This window comes from Furipterus horrens, unplaced genomic scaffold, assembly GCF_987537825.1.
Source record: "Furipterus horrens unplaced genomic scaffold, mFurHor1.1.pri manual_scaffold_3, whole genome shotgun sequence".
Taxonomy (NCBI): domain Eukaryota; kingdom Metazoa; phylum Chordata; class Mammalia; order Chiroptera; family Furipteridae; genus Furipterus; species Furipterus horrens.
The window spans coordinates 135,426,098-135,443,435 of record NW_028327173.1 but is presented as its reverse complement, the minus strand read 5'-3'; positions in this window follow the sequence as shown (position 1 = coordinate 135,443,435).

The following is a 17,338-nucleotide window of genomic DNA, read 5'->3' as shown; positions in this document are numbered from 1 at the left end:
ATGAGAACACATTTCCCAGGCTGGGGCTGTTCCTTCAGCCTGGGTGCCAGAATGGTAAGACACATGGAGCAGAGCTACAGCAGCTGCCCTTCAGCCACTGATTGCAACATGAATGAGAAAAAAATGTTTGTTGTAGTAACAGCACTGAGATTTTGGGGTTGTTTTGTTACTACAACAACGCTAACTAATACATCATTAAACTGAAACCAGCTGCTGTCCTTGAGATGGACTGCTGTGGGATTTTGTGCTGTGTGCTTCCTTGTCTTTGAAAGGCAACTTGCTGTGGAATATTTACAAAGAACCATGCAGTCGTGGCCAGGAAGCTGAAGTTCAGCCTCCATCCGAAGCCTGGCTGAAGCCATAGTGAGGCCGTTGTCCCTCACTTCCCAGCTAGAGACTCCTGCTTGGTTCTCTTTGTAAGAACTCAGCCATTTTGTGTAAGAGGCCTGACATCAGTTAGCAACGACCCTAGCAGGCATTGTGACATTCAGTTAGCAACAACTCTATCAGGTATAGCAGGGTTCCCTGCAGCAGCTGCCTTCAGTCACCTCACTGTCTTGGGCAAAGCAGGTTCCAGTGGGTCACCTTACTCCTCTGTGAAACAGACTGATTATTCTGCCCCCTCCCAGGACACTGTGAGGCTGGGATGAGATGACAGAAGCGACCAGACTGTACCATGAAAAATATATGCACCTGACAAGGGTCGTTCTATGACCTTCGTCCCATCATAAGGCTCCTGGCAGGCCAGGTCATTAGCCAACTTCTGTTCTCCTTTCCTGTCAGTCCCTGCCCATCCCTCCAGGTAAGGGTGAGGACAGAAATGGAAGAGACTTAGAATGGCAAATTGTTAGACCAGAGGTAGGATCCTAATGGCTGTTGACTTGCTGTGACTGTAAAGGACTGTGCTAGGAACTGCCTTCATCTGTAAAATGTTTCACTATACCTACCTCATAGGTGTGTCTCTGGCACTTCTCTGCAGGTACTGTATCAAAGGGCTCAGTCAAGTGCCTGGCACATAATTATTCAATAACTAGCTCTTAAGCGATCCAGGTGTACAACTATGCAGACTGGTAACACTAGACCAGTGGTTCTCAACAAGCGTCATTGCACTGAGGGGACATTTGCTTATGTCTAGCGACCTTTTTCTTCATCACAACTTGGTGGGAATGCTACTGGCATCTAGTGAATTGAAGCCAGGGATGCTGCTAAACATTCTATAGTGCCAGGATGCCCCCGCCCCCCCCCCCCCAAATAAAGAATTGTCTGTCCCAAATTGTCAATACTAGTTTGAGAAATGCTGCACTAAACCTTCCACAAAGCACGCTCTCAGTGGGCAGGGGCCAGATGGAGATTTGTCTGACACATAGTGGGAGCTCAGTGAGGGTGAGTGTGCTGAAGAATAAATGGATGACTGGAAAAAAAATATATCAAGTCCTGTTCCGAGGCACCACTTGTGCACACACTAGCATCCAAGCTCAAGCCCAGTGTGGCCCTCTTACACATCCAGGGAGGCTCCTGGCCTGCCAAGGCCATGGGCTCTGCCTCCTCTGACTTCTGCCATTCTCTTTGGTCTCCAGGAGAGTGGAACAGGCACAGATTTAGGAGCAGGCCTGCAAGGCAGGGCTCTGTGCAGGCTGCACAAGACTGGCACATGTACACCCCACCGCCAGACCCCACAAGTCAGGGTCAGGGTTTTGCAGGGTGGGGCTGCAGGTGCAGATGCTTCCAGCTGAGCTCACCTGGGGCCACCCTGGCCACCTGCCCATGTCTGAGACTCTAGCAGAGCTGATTCACAGCTCCTGCAAGGACTCAACCCTCCTCCACCTAATTTTACAGATGAGGAAATTGAGGTCCAGAGAGGAGGAGGAGCAAGGCCAAGGCACCAGCATCCTTAGCACCCATGACTCGAGGCAGAACTTTTTCACCCCTGAACGCGTGATGGATGCGGGCCATGAAGTTGAACAAGGCATTGGTGGGAAGGGGTGAAGTGGGAAGCCCTTAAGCAAAGGCAAGGAGTCTTGCAAAGGCATATTCCAGGGGCAGTGCATAGGCTGGCCTGGCTTAGTAATAACAGCTGCCATCTGCAAAACACTTAGAATGTGCCAATGTTGTAGGTGCTTTATGTGAATGGCTCACTTAATCCTCCCAACACCTCTAGGAGGCAAGTAGTTTCATAGCACCGTTTTACTGATGAGAAAAGTAGCAGAGAATGGCTAACTTGTCCAAAGTCAGCTAGCTAGTGAAAAGTATAGCCAGAACTTGAATTCAGGACTCCCCTAACCCTTCAGGAGACATTAATAGTAACAAGGTTGGCGCCTGCATTCAAGGACTTGGCAATAGGCTCAATGGCCCTTGTCTACTCACTCCAAGATTATGGTCAAGTCTTGGCATTCAGTCCTGCAATGTTCCCAATTTGTCTGCCTGGGTAGAAGAATCTACAGCCCGAAGAAACCCTTACCAGAGCCCACAGTTGAACTCCATAGCACCTGACACCCTACCAATGGGGCTCCTGTCACCCCACAAAATTCCTAGGTGAGCCTAGTCAACAACTTCTACCCTTGCAAATGGGACATCCTCAGTTAGCATTAACTGGGAAGTGCCTCCTCCTCGCTGTCTTGGTCCTACACAGTTTTAATTAGCCAATGGCAATTAAGCTTTCACCATGGAAGCTCATAGCAGCCTTGAGAGCTGCAGGTTTAACAGGAGTGGACACTATGCCTAAAGTGGTGACTTAATGTCCTGGCCCACATGCGCCACCTGCCCACCTACTGTGTGCAAAGGGCTAACTGGTCTGACAAGGGCAGCTGCCACTTACCAATCAACTGCTCTGAGTTAGGCACTGTTGTCCCCATTTTACTGACCAGGAAGGGCTGGGAATATGAGGAAGGTCATACCTGCACAAAGGCACATGGCTATCAAGTGGCCCAGGAAGTTGCTCTTGAGTTTCTAGTATGGGTCACTAAGATATAAGCCATTATTTTCAATTAAGTGAAGGACCTTGATTTTTTTCAAATGTTCCCTAAGTTTGCAATATCATAAAAATGTGTTCCCATTTTCCACATTATAGAAAACTATCCACAATTATAAAAACTCTTCTTAACTCTAAGACAAGGCCTTACATGCCCTTGGAGGCATAACCATCCATTCTAAAAAGACATTCTGCCTCTTTGGTGTAGAAATGGAGGGTGGGAACTCTGTGAAGGGGCCCGGCACTCAGGTAGTTAAGGAAATGACAATTTCAACAGATTTCTGCAAGGTCCTTTATGGATAGCTCAGCAGGTGTTTCTTCCATTAAAACACAGAATATTAGTGGAGCCCTGGATTTACATCCTGAGCTTGATTTATATGATGGTTTTATTAGGCATCAGCCTTTGTCCCCAAGTATTCTGCTAAATATTTCCCAGCAAGTTGTTGCTAGAGCTCCCCAAGGAATGAGCAGTAGTACAGCCTGTACCTGTTATTTTGCAAGCATTTCCATTTCATCAATTTATGGCAAGTGGTAATACTGGCAAGTTCAGGAAGGAGAAAAGGTACACAATTTGAATATTTCCATCTTTTCCTCTAAGGAGATGCAACCACTCCACAGGCGTTACTTAGTTCTTGTTGGTGGCATTCCCAGGAAGGTTGTAAAGCATCACAAGAAAACAAGATCCAGGTCTGGAGATAAAGTTAGCAGCACCTGAGCTCCCATTGGGGGCACTCCCGAAGCCATCTGGTATGAGGGAAGTGTTTCCTGAGAGCATTTCATATAAGGAAACTCAGCCAACCTCCAGACAACACTGGGAGCTGGGTACCATTATCATGAGGGCTACTTACAGATGAAGAATCTGAAATATACAAAGGGCAAGTAATTTGTCTAAGGTCCTAGAGGTGAATCTAGAATTATGTGTCTTCTGCTCTTTCAACCAAGTTATACTGCCCCTGCCTACTAGAAGAAACACTGGCTTAAGAATCAGGACACCTAGGTTTCAGTTCAACTTGACCTTGGGCAAATCACTGCACTTCCTGTATTTGTCTGCTTTGGAAAGTATCTGTTTCATACTTACAAGGCTTTTCTATATCAAAGGCTGATTCAGCCAGACCTCTCTTAATACAATGAGATCAACTGGAAGTAGCCCAGTTTAGGGATGTGGCACCTGGCCTACAGTCAGGCCTTTTGTCAGTCAGATGGTATATGGCCGGTGAATTCCCACGGCAGGCCTTTTTCCCATCTGCGAAGGTTGGACAGGCAGACACCAAGTGGTCCCTCTGCTCTAAAGTTCCATAGTTCTACATCCTCAAATCATTCTATAATTCACACATTTATGAGTTAAAAATTAATTGGTTTTTAAAAGTGCCAGCCTTCCATACATGTGATTGTAGACACAAATTTAACTATATATACATATATATGCACCCATTTGCACAAATTCTAATTTCTCACCTATTTTAGGCAAACTTGGTTAGACAGAAGTAATTGTTTTATTTGCTGAAATCACTTCCATGCGGGCAGAGGCCATGTGGTGTGGTGGGGAGGGCAGAGGTTTTGGTCAATACTTGGATTCTAGCTCTGATACTTAAGAACTGTGCATCCTTCAGTAAGTTGCTTAAACTTGAGGTTGCTCATTGGTAAACTGAGAGTAACAGCACCTCCCCTGCACAGTCTCAAGGTCTGAAAACAGTGTATAAAAGGGCCTCATAGCACAGTGGCACATGGCAAGCCCCCAACAAAGAAATGACCAGACCATGAAAAGCAGAGAGCTCACATTAGTCTAATAACATATAACCAAAATCACTCAAAGAAACACTCAACTACAAAGTGGGCTCAGAGAAGGCGGCTACCACACAAAAGGAGCTCTCGATGGACTCTGCACATCAGAATTGTCCAGGAGCTTTAAAATTCCCGACACCTGGCCACACCCGTCCTTAAGCAGACCCTCTCTCTGGGTGGGACCCAGGTGGTTCCAATGTTCAGCTTCAGCCAAGGTTAAGCTCCGGCGCCTCACAGTCCAGCCTTTTCTAGGTTTGCTGTCAGAATCTGCATCTCCTGGCCTGAATGCTGGGCCTGCGCTCGTGGCAGGCCTGGGAGTCATTAGGGTTTGGCACATGCAGTAATTAGGAAACCAGACGGTGTGTGCTTGGGGTGGGGTTACTCTAGCAGTAACCAGCTCCTGGGAAGCTGGCCAAGACAAGAACTGCAGTACACTTGGAATCTGCCTCAGACCCCGGTCCTGGGGAGCTGACCATCAACAAGAGGCTGGCCCACCAAACAAGGAGCTGAGTGGCCCCGAACAAGAAGGAATTGCCATCAGGACTGAACAGGAGAGTGCTAGGAAGCCAGACAGAAAACCACTTCCAGGAGCCATCAGGTGCATTTTTAGGAGGTGGTGGCTTTGACGTTGCCCTTGTTAGATTCCTGTTAGATTTGGACGAGACCCTAATCTGGTGAGTAGGAGCAACAAAAGCAGGCGGCACTACAGTAGTGGCTCAAGTCTAATCCTAGTTTTCCACACACTTCAGGCAGAGACCTTAACATTCACCGCTGCCATGGCTCTGCACTGAGGACAGGGCCGCCACGGCACTCAAAGCCTGCTGTCCCCGATGTGTGTGGGAAGAAGACTTTAAAACACATTTTTCCAGACACCCATTTTTATTTTTTCCTTTTGGAATGGGAAGTAGAAATGGTAGAAAAAGAAACCCAAGACTACTGTACTGTAACAACATAATTAATAAAATACACTTAAAAAAAAAAAAAGAAGGGTGTTCCGTTATACCTGGAGCGGAGTCCTATAAGTAGAAGAGATTGCTGCCAGGAACGACAATAAAAAGAGTAATGGTCATATTGGGGAGGACAGTGTCCATGGTCTCCATTTATAACAGGTTGGCCACTTTTGGGGGGTTACAATATTTAACACCAATGTTGGATGAATCTTTTTGAAAGAAAAATCCAGAACTTAGATCTCACAGTTATCTCTCCATGTACAAACAGCCTTTGTTTTAGAATTGTTTCTTTAAATGTCGGGACAATCTCAAGGGACCCCCTCCCATCCCCTCTCCCCTGGGCCTATCTTTCCTCCCATCAGGGCATGTGTAGCCTGGCTCCCTCCTTCCCCCAGCCCCTCCCCACTCCACTCAGCTGTGAGGGCTCTGCAGGCTGTATCTTGGGGGAAGAGGGGCTTTATCCTGCTCTGGGGCAGACTCCAGGCTACAAAGGACTCTAATACCAGTGACATTTCTTGTGGGACAGACAACTAATTAGTGTGCTGAGCCCCACTCTGTGCCCAGCACTCTGCTAGGCTCTAGGGACCCATCTGCTCTCCATGACCTATTGTGGGAGAGAAGAAGTGGGGCACGTAAGAGGGGCTCCAGCCTCTCAGATGTGGAGCAGCCTCTCTGGAGGTGGTGTTGCAGGATCATGTGAGGAGGTGCCAGTGGTAGAGCCCCCAGTGGAGGAGGCATGATGGATTAAGGAGACAGGATTAGGAGCACAGAGGAGGAGCCCCGACCACCTGGTGGGCCAGGTGGCTTTCAGAAGAGTCAGGGTGAACTTTGTGAATCATAAGGGTCGGGGGCTAGGGAAGGACAGTCCAGACAAGAGAGCAGCAGTGTGTGGGGGAGCAAACAGGGCTTGCAGTGCAGTGTGACAGGATTGCTGGTGGGAAACGGGGGTAAGCAGGCCTGGGTCACCCTGATAAAGAACTGGCTCCAGCTGTTGGTGAAAGCAGCACCAGCTGTTAGACCGGTGGAGTCAGAGCAGACCTTGATTCCGCAACCTCAATACTTGAGTAAAGAATTCAGAGCCAAGACTCAAATTGTAAGAGAAAAAAAAATACAGTATACAAAAATCTTTTTTAAAAAAGAGAGAGTTTATTTAGAAAGTCACAGAAATAGAAGTGAGATGTAGAAAAAGTGGGCTCAGGAAACAAGTTACAGAGACAAGAGGAGGGCCCTCGAAGCTTAGGAGGGAGACGCAGGGAAAATGCACCTGGGGGAAGAGGGTCCAAAAAGGCTGGGCATGCTCCATAGCAAGAGGCAATGGGATTCTTTGTCTTGAAGGCTTTTATCTGCTCTCCAAAGGCAGGGATTTCAGGGCAGGAGCTGGGAAGATCTCAATGCAACATTCATCAGCTTCCCAGGTATGTCCCCTCAGGGTTGTGTTTTCCATTGATTGGTTGGTGCTAGGGGAGGGGGTTCATTAGTCAATGCTCCTGGTCTTGATTTCAGCCCCAGAGTTGCTCCATCTCGTTTTGCTACTTTTCCGAGCCTGGAGCTAAAATACAACCGAGGCCTAGATGTTGTCTCTAGGACTTCATGCTTAAGGGAGTGGTCATGCCAGGGCTTGTATGGCAGTCGTGTGAGGCTATTTTCCAGCCCCCTTGTTCCTCCTCTAAGGGCGTCTACCACATGACTATCAACAAGCCAGGCCAGGAGAAATCAGGGGATAGTCTGAAAGGCCTAATCACCGATATGAAAGGTCAGGGTCAAAGCCACATGACCAGTGGTATGCTGGGGATGAGATCCTCGTTTTCCTAGTTTTGCTCATTGCGAGGCACCCGGGGCTTTCTGTCCCGGTGACTTCCTGTGCTTTGCCCATCCTTGCCCTGCTCATGTCAGTGTAACATCTGCCTGCCTACCACACGACCCGGAGGAGATGGGGAGCAGGTATTACACAGAAAACCACAAGCTCAAAATGATGTCACTCGTGCTGGAAGTCTCTGATACATAACCTAGATTTAATACCCTCTCTAACTGCAGCTTCCACCCTCCCCAGTAACATTAAATCTTAATCGATCAGTATGAAATTTTCTGGTCAAGCACCAGTAAGGTAACCTGTCAGCTGGGCCCTCTCCATCCCCAAAGAAAGAAGAGGCAGTCTGCATAATAAAAAGCCTTCCCTTCTCACTCCCCAAAGAAAATAATCTTTTCTTTTCTTTTCTTTCCCTACCCTGCTTCCTATAAAACTTTCCTAATAAGATCCCATACCTTCCCCTAAGAGAAGAGGACTTTGCCTGAAATAATCAACTCTTTTAACTTCCTAGTCTTACCCTCTTTCTGCCCACAAAAACCTTCCATTTTGTTCAGCTCCCAAGAGCTCTTTTCCGGTTGCTAGATGGGATGCAACTGATTCAGGAATTGCTTAATAAAGCCAATTAAACCTTTAATTTTACTCAGTTGAAATTTGTCTTTTAACACAGGAGATGTGCTCAGCTTTGTATTTTGGAGTGTAATTCTGGAAGTTCTAGCACCCCGACCACCCTGTTGGAGCGCTGCCCCAATCCCAGCCTCCGACAGAGCCACGTGACTTCCCACATCATTGTGCTTGGTAGAGCCAAATGCTCACCGAGTTTTGAGCCCCATGAACTGTTACCTGGGTTACCTTGCCCCACCCCCACCCCACCTCGTCCCCTGAAAGATAGGGACAATAAATGGGAGGTTGTTGGGAAGTGCCAATATTTCAGATGTGGAGCAGCTAGGGCTGGTGCAGCAGGAGGTGCTGCCTGCTGGGCCTTGAGAGGCCCCACCAGCTTCCGGCTGCTCCTCTGTAGGGAAGCCCGTGAGTATGGGGGAAAGTAGCCTTGAATTATCTCTGGAAAAATGGTTGTTCTAGCTTGTGGACTTTCAACACCCACTAGCTGGGGTCTGCTGAGCCTCGGGAGAATCCAACCTGCTCCCGAGGCATTTAGAATCCAGTCACAGCATTAAGGCCATGGGATCAGAGAGTCTGCTCTGGCCAAGGCAGCTGGGAGTCTTCCTGAGGGAGGCAGCATTTGAACTGGACCTTGAAGGACGGATAGGATCTCTTAGGAACAAAAAAAAAAAAAAAAAAAAGATAATTTTTTTCCCTTATAAAAGCGATACAAAAAAGATACGGGAAAATTCAGAAAAATGGAAAAAGGAAGTTATCATGATTTTAAATTTAAAAGGTATCCTCAGCAGTTATAACTTGTTTTGATTTTATCAAAGGTTTTTCCATTCTTTTTCAATGCACATTTACTGATACTCTGTTTTGCTTTCTTGGTGGGTGTCTTAGTTTCCAATTGTTGCTGTAATAAATTACCACAAATTCAATAACTTAAACAATATACTTATTGTCTTCTACTTCTGGAGGTCAGAAGTCTGAAATAGATTTCACGGGGCTAAAATCAACATATTGGTAAAGCTGGGTTCCTCCTGGAGGCGTAGGGGAGAATCCACTTCCTGGACTATTCCAGCTTCTAGAGTCTGTCTGCACTTCTTGGCTCATGACCTCATTGTGTTAACAGGCATTGAGGTTCTTGGATTCTCCAAGACAGAAACTGAGAGGAAAACCCAGAGAAATTTCCAGACAGATTTTATTAAGCTTATGCTTGAGCACAAGGGAGACAGCACAGAGGAAAGGAAGGCCCTCTGAACTGGCTGGGGGGGCTGGTTCTGCTTGGCTGCTTTTACGAGCTGGGGATAAAGCAGACTTGTGTGAAAAGATGGGCTTTGGGAGTGGAATTTTCCATGTTAGGATGGGGCTATTTCCTCTTTCGGTTGGGTTGCTTGGCAGCTATCATGGAGGACTTCCTAGAGGAGATACCACTGGGTTTTGAAGGATGAGTGAAGTGGGGAAAATTGGGAGGGAAAGAACATTCTGTATGGAGGGAACATCATTAGAAAAGACAGGCGGCAAGAAACATCACTGTGAGTCTGGGGGAACCACTGGGTTGCTAAAGCAGAAATTGTACAGTAGGAAATGGTAGGGGATGAGACTGGGGGAAAATTCCAGCAGTATAATGGATTATAAACACTGAAAAAAGCTAGCAATTGAAAACAACTGAAATGCTGAATAAACTAAAAATACTCTTTTAAGCGTAACTCTAAACTGGTATAATAGTAAAGAATCCACAAGACCAAAAACTGACATGAACGCTGGAACCCTGAGAGGGAAGCAATTGTTAAGGCTGACTTTTGTCCTGAGGAATTTTGCTTCCATTACGATGGCTACACAGGTGATGATGACAAGAGCTTAAGCCTAGGACCGCCCCCCAAAGGGGAATTCTAGTGGGACACACCTTCATGGAATGGTACCCCAAAGGCTACACCCTTGCAAGAATCAAAGAGAAATAAAACCACTGACCTGGTTTGATATTTGCACTTGGTGGGACAAAAAATTCCCCTGAAAATGAATAATCACAAGCTGTCCCTCACACATATGTATTTGGGGGACATATATATTTGGTCCAAATTCATACGGTCTGGGTGGTCCCCAAACTCCAAATGGTGAAATTTAAAGTACGTGGTACCCTAAGGTGAGGAACAGAAGCAAAAATAAGCTTCCTCAAGAGGATCATAGTTGCACCCAGACCTTAAAGAATTCCCAGGCAGCCCTGGCTGGAGTGGCTCAGTGGATCGAGCACTGGCCTGCAAACCAAAGTGTTGCCAGCTTGATTGCCAGTCAGGGCACATGCCTGGGTTGAGGGCCAGGTCCCCACTTGGGGGTGTGCAAGAGACAACCACACATTGATGTTTCTCTCCCTCTCTTTCTCCCTCCCTTTCCCTCTCTCTAAAAATAAATAAATAAAATCTTAAAAAAAGAAAGAATTCCCAGGCAAATTTTCAATAGACCCAAAACTCGTAAGAAAATAAGGCACCATGAGTGAAAACTGACAGAGTACACAGCAGACTCAGGCTCACAAAATCTTTAGAATTCAAAATTATCAGACATGGATTCATATGTTTAATGTTTTAAAGATAAAAAATAACTTGAAAATATGAACAAACAACAGTAGGATATAAGGCTTAAGATTAGACACAGCTGATTAGCAAATCAGATAAGATCTCAAACTGCTATCCAGAAATTAACGTAGAGAAACAAAAACAAAGAACAAAACAGACAAAAAAAAAAAAAAAAAAACCGAAAAGAGCTGGGAATATTATGGAGGTTAAGACAGAGAGAGAGGTAACCTGAATCTAATCAGAGCTGCAGAGGAAGAACAAAGAAAGATGAAGAAAAGGCAATATTTTCCAACATTTCTGTAAATTTTTCAAAACCATTCATGAGCACCAATCTCTAGATTTAGGAATCACAATAAATCTCAAGTAGGAAGAAAAAAATAAGTTCATTACTATATATGTCATAGTAAAATTGCAGAACACTAAAGTAAAAGACCTTAGAAGCAGCCAGAAATGCAGATTAACCCACCCAAAACCTAGCAGACTACCTTCTCAATAGCATCAGTGGGAGCCAGAGGAAATGGAGCATTAACTTTGATGTGATAAAATAAGAGACATCTCAGCATCCTACATTCAGTGTAAATATTTTAAAGAATGAAGATTAAAGAAAGATATATTTTTTTTGCAAACAAAAACTAAAAAAGCTTACTACTAACAAACTCTCATTAAATATTTTATAAAAGCTATTCTTTAGGCAGAAGGAAACAAATCCCAGATAAAAAAAAGCCTGAGATTCAATTTAAAAATGGTCAATCAAAAACTTAGTAAGATTTTATTGACCACAAACTAGATATGACCCAACCACGTGGCTGTTAAAAAAAGTAAATGCATCCTCTGAACAGCAGCAGAATACACACCCTTATCATCAAGCGCACAGGTAACATTCTTGAGGATAGATCACATGTTTAGTCACAAAGCAAGTCTTAACATGTGTAAGGAGATTAAAATCATACCAAGTACCTTTTCTGATCATAATTAAATGAAACTAGAAATCAATAGCAAGGAAAATTAGAAACTTGAAAAACGCTGTATGCAGAAATTAAACCCACACTCTTTTTTTAACCTGTTTTCCTTTTTACTTATTTATTTTTTAATTGTTCTATTATAGTTGTCCCAAATTTCCCCCCTGTTGCTGTCCCCTGCCCTGCCAATCACACCCCACAGTCAATCTCCACCCTGTTGTCCATGTCCATGGATTATTAATACCTGTTCTAAACCCACTCTTGAACAATCAATGGGTCAAAGAAGAAATCAAAACAGAGATAAGAAACTATCTTGAGACCAATGAGAATATAATGTACCAAAACTTATGGGTTGCAGCAAATGCAGGACTAAGAGAGACCTTTTTAGTGATAAATGTCTGCATTCAAAAGAAGTAGGATCTCAAATAAATAATCTAACTCTACATCTCAAGGAACTAGAAAAAGAACAACAAACTACACCCAAAGTTAGCAGAAGGAAGGAAATGAAGATTAGAGCAGAAATAAACAAAATAGAAAACAGAAAAAGACTAGAAAAAATTCAATAAAACAGGGTTGTATGAAAGATATGGCATATGCATGCAATGAAATATTACTCATCCATAAAAAGAACGAAATCCTATCGTATGCTACAATCTGGAAGAACCTTGAGGACAATTTGCTAAAGAAGACAGAAGGATAAATACTGCATGATTCCACTTATATGATGTATGGAAAGTAGTCATACTCACAGCAGTAGAATTTACAATGGTGGTTGCTAGGGGCTGGGGACAGGGAGAAATGGGGAGTTATTGTTTAATGGGTAAAAAGTTTCAGTCATGCAAAATGAAAAAGTGCTAGAGATCTGCTGTACAATATTATGCTTAGAGTTAACAATACTGTGCTGTGCTCTTAAAAATATGTTGAGGGTTGATCTCATGTTATGTATTTTTTGCTACAATAAAAAAAGTGAGTGAACCTCAGAATAACAATAAAAAAAGTGCAAATAAAAGATTACCACCTGTCAAATTAGTAAAGATTTAAAAATGCTAGTGAGAGTTCCCTGAGGCAAGCTTTCCCATTTACTGCTAGTTATAGTATAAATTGGCAGGCATGACTGTTTTAAAAAATGCTTTGGATATATGCATCAAAGGGTCTTAAAAATGTTTGTACCCTTTGAGGTAATGATGTTACTTGTAGGAATCTGTTCTATAGTAATAACAAGTGTAAATATGTCAGTTATTTATAAGACCAGAAACTAGAAATCTTCCAAACATTCCATAAGAAGGGAATGGTTAATAAATGTGGATGCATATGATAAAACAACAAAAATGTTTAGGAAGTGTTAGTGACAAGAGAAAACTGCTTGCAATATAATATTAAGTGATAAAAGGCAAGGTAATAAATTGTAAAGTATGATTACAGACAGTATCATTCCTACTATGTCAAAAAAATAAAAAAGATAAAGAAAATACACAAAAGTGGTATATGAGGTTACTTCCTGGTAGTGAGACTGTGGATATTTAAAATAAGATTTTTAAAAATCCTTTTTTTAAAATGTTTTCCAAACTTCTGGCAAAGAGCTCCTGTTATGTTCCTAATCAGGAAAAATAGGTATAATTTAGAAATAAAATATGATCTAGGTTTCATGAAAAAAGATGATCAGTTTGTTTTTAAACATATATTTTTATATTTATTGGAAGACTTAAGTTACTCTTTAGTCTTTGCAAACATAAACATGTAACGTAGAATGAAGAGTGACCAAAAATTAGGCTCTTTATTCTAGAAATACTGGAAGGTATTTGATTGATTTTATTTAAGGTATGTTTAAGATAAACATAAACTTTTCCACAAAATCTTTTAATGCTAGGTTAAGAGAGGCAGACATAACAGGGAGAGAAATCAAGAGAAAACCTTACATTATTTATTTGTGTGGTAAACATATGGCCTCTCGTCATCCAAGTAACAGCATCTACTCCCTCTGGGGTGCTGTGGGTGGGTCATCCCCTTCAGGAGAGTGGTTTAGGGGAGACAGAAATGGAATGGCAAGCAGGGAGGGGAAGGGAGGGACTGCCCTGGCGGCCAGGTCCACCAAACCCACTCTGACTTTCACTGAGTTGGCGGATGGCACAGCCAGATTGTCCCACCAGCCTGGAGCTACTAACTAAAACAATTACATTCAAGAAGAGATAAATTCATGCTACAATCAGATTCCAAATATTAGCTGGGGATGATGGGGTAATATTCTAATTGGCTTAAGTTGTGAGCAGAAAATTCTGATAAGGGATGGGCAGAGAAAGGTACAAGCTGGCTTCCACAGGGACACAAACACTGACTCTTTGAGAAAATCATGTTTTTGTCCCACTGCTCAGCTTCCCTCCCTGCTTTGCCATTTAATCTCACATGTGATGTGTTCTATTTTTTAAATAATTTTTCATTGTTATTCTAATACAGTTGTCCCAATTTTCTCCCCTTTGCCCTCCACCACCCATCCCACCCCCATTCCCACAGGCATTCCCCACACTGTTGTCCATGTCTGTGGGCCATTCATACATGTTCTTTGTCTAGTCCTTTCCCCTTCTTTCTGCTTTCCACAATTATCCCCCCACCCCTCTCCTCTGGTCACTTTCAGTCAGTTATTTGTGTTCTATTACCTTCTCTTATATATCCTTCTTTGAAACCAGAGAAAGCAAATTTGTAGATCTTGGGTTTAATCTAGAAAACAGATATGATTTTGGTGGGCCATGTTTTTGTTTTTGTTTTTAGAATACCAAAAAACTTGAATGGATTGATGACAATTAAACATTGAGAGATTTGGCATAAAATTCAGGACTTAGGGCTCTAAAAATATTAAATTTAGCAGCAGTGAGCTGATATTTCAAATGACAATAATCAGCTGGAGATGGGTGACAGATGCCCTTTTAGGTGGCAAAGGGTCACCAATTTGCCACAGTCCTCACTCAGCCCATTTGCCCATCTGCATTTCCATTCCTGGCCCCTGTACACATTCTTGAGGTTTTCATAGCTCAGAGTGATTTACAAAAACTGGTGGGTCAGCCCTGAGCTGTCTAGGATAAAAAGAATCCATTGATACAAAACTCAGTCACTTCCTGTAAGTAACTCTGATAAAGGCAGTCTTGATTAAGCACTACGAACATGCTCAAAGGCATGCTAGGAGAGTAGAAAGAGATGCACCCCCTGGAAGTCAGGGCCGCCATGGACAGATAGAACAGAGGGCCTTAAAAAGGACATCTTAAGGGAATCTCATAGCCTAGTGTTTGGAACTTAGTAGGAGGTTAATAAATATTTGTTTCCATCCTCCTAAGAGCAGATGCAGAGCACAGTGAGGAAGAAATGGAGCCAGAACAGTGTAATGCAATGCACAAAAGCACAGCATGCCAAGAGAGAAGGAGGGAGAAAGTAATTGTAGCCTAGAGAGCAGTAGCAACAACAGACCAAGCCTAGGGAAGTTAGAATGACAGAGCCAGGTACTATAATAATGGGGGTTGCATAATTGTGACATGATTCTGACAGATATTTTCTATTCACATATCTATATGGTATGCAGAACATAGAGTAGATAGAGGAAGACAGCATTAATCAAGCAGAAATTCAGGCAGAAATTCACACCAGGGCACTGGTCATGGGAAAGAATTCAACCCTTTAAGGAAGGATTGTTGATTAAAACTATAACAGAATAAGTATAAAGATATAGAGAATAGGTAAAATTTGCAGAATAGCTGTATTCAGTTGAAGGATAGAATTTCTTTACTTAGCTGAAATAAGTTAATTCTTTAAAATTGTTTGGTTTTGTTTGGGCTTACCACTGTAGTTTTAGTAACTTTGGAACAATTTATTTCTAAAGCCTCAACTTCCTGAAGCATCATGTCACTACATTAATCACCTGTCAGAGAACGTTAGAACGTGGGATGGAAGGTTACAGATGCAATTATTTCCTTCCCAGCCCTTTCTTAGGGTCTTAGCCAACCAGTCACTGTTTTACATATGGTAGCTTTTGCAGTATTTATTTCTTTAAATATTTAATAGTCTTGAGAGGCAGTGACTGGCAATAATACATAGAGTTTCTAGGATGTTGTGAATGCTTAATAAATGGTTAATAATAAAATCCTGCATGATGAAGACAGCAGTCAGTAAACCTATTATACTCTAAAATATTTTAAAGCTGTAGCTGTAACTATTAGAAGAGTATAAAAAGCAAGCATAGTACATTGACTAAATTATGGTAATAAAGGAACATTTATTTATTTTTTAAAGTATATTTTATTGATTATGTTGTTACAATAATTCCAATTTTTTCCCCTTTGTTCCCCTCTGCCCAGTACCCCACTTCCCCCAGCAAATCCATCCCCCTTAGTTCATGTCCATGGGTCGTGCATGGGTCGTGCATGTAAGTTCCTTGGCTTCACCCTTTCCTATATTATTCTTTTCTTGAAATTAATTAATTTTTTATAACGATAAAAAATAACAATTCCCCCCTCTCAGACTTAAGACCCTTTATAATCTTATAAAGGATAATGGGTGAAGGTCTCATGCTCAATAAAGGAACATTTACATTCACTAAAAAGTTCACCCAGGTAATTTCCTTAAGGTGAATTCCTTAAGGAATTGGGGGAAAGTGGATAGAACATGGATTTAAGAAAAAAAAAAAACTTTTTTTTTTTTTTTTTGTAAACCATGTGGAAATCTGCTGACGACGAACCGGGTTACCTACATCCTGTACAGTGGCAGGGTGCTTCAAGTCCCTTCAAAACTCCCTCTAGTCCAGCACCAGTTGGCAAAGCCTTTTCAATTTCTAGACGTCTTCAAGCTTTGAAGGACTTGATTTTGGAAGAGGAGGCACGCAGGTGCGTGTGTGCGACACCTCTAGATGTATGCCGCAACATAGTGACACCAGGAAAACAAATGCTCTTATACCCGCGAGAGAAAGTTCCTGATTTACATTTAAACCTGGGAAACTAGGCTACCTAGGAACCTGGACCGCTGCGATTTTGAGATCCCGCGCAGCCTTTAGCGGCGGAAAACTCGGCGAGGGCTGAAGATCTAGTGCTGTGAGTTTAAGAAAGGGAGCGAGGGGGGAAAAAATAGAGCTGCTCCTTTAAGAACTTCCTTTCCCTTTACTCTATGTTTACATAACATGGGGGCCGATCCACCTCGGAGCCGCCGGGGGAAGGCGGGGAGTGGGCGCGGGAGGCCCCACGCACAGTGGGAGGGAGCGCCGTGCGGGTCCAGGGTTGGGGACCCTCGGCGGGGGCGGAGCGGCTCCCACCTGCCTGCGCGTGGCGGGGCGGCTCCACGGTCCTGCCCCCGCCCCTCCCCCGCGCGCTGCTCCCGCCCTTCCCTCCCTATTCTGTTCCCTTCCTCCCTCCCGCGGGGCTTCGGCGGCGGCGGCGGCGGCGGCGGCGGCGGCGGCGACGCTGGGCGCGAGCAGGTCCCCTGCTGCTTAGTCCCATTTGTTCTCTAGTCTGGCTCGGGGCGGCCGCGGCTCGCGGAGCTCCAGGGAACCCGGCGGGGCAGCCGCACAGCCACGACGGAGCAGCCTCGGGACTGGCCGCCCCGCGCCCCCTTCGCCGCCGTGCCCTTCCCCGGCGCGCTCACCCCCTTCTCGGGATGGGATTGTAGCGGCGGCGCGGACTCAGCGGGGATCGCGGCGGCGGCGGCGGCCGCGGAGCGGGGCTCCATGT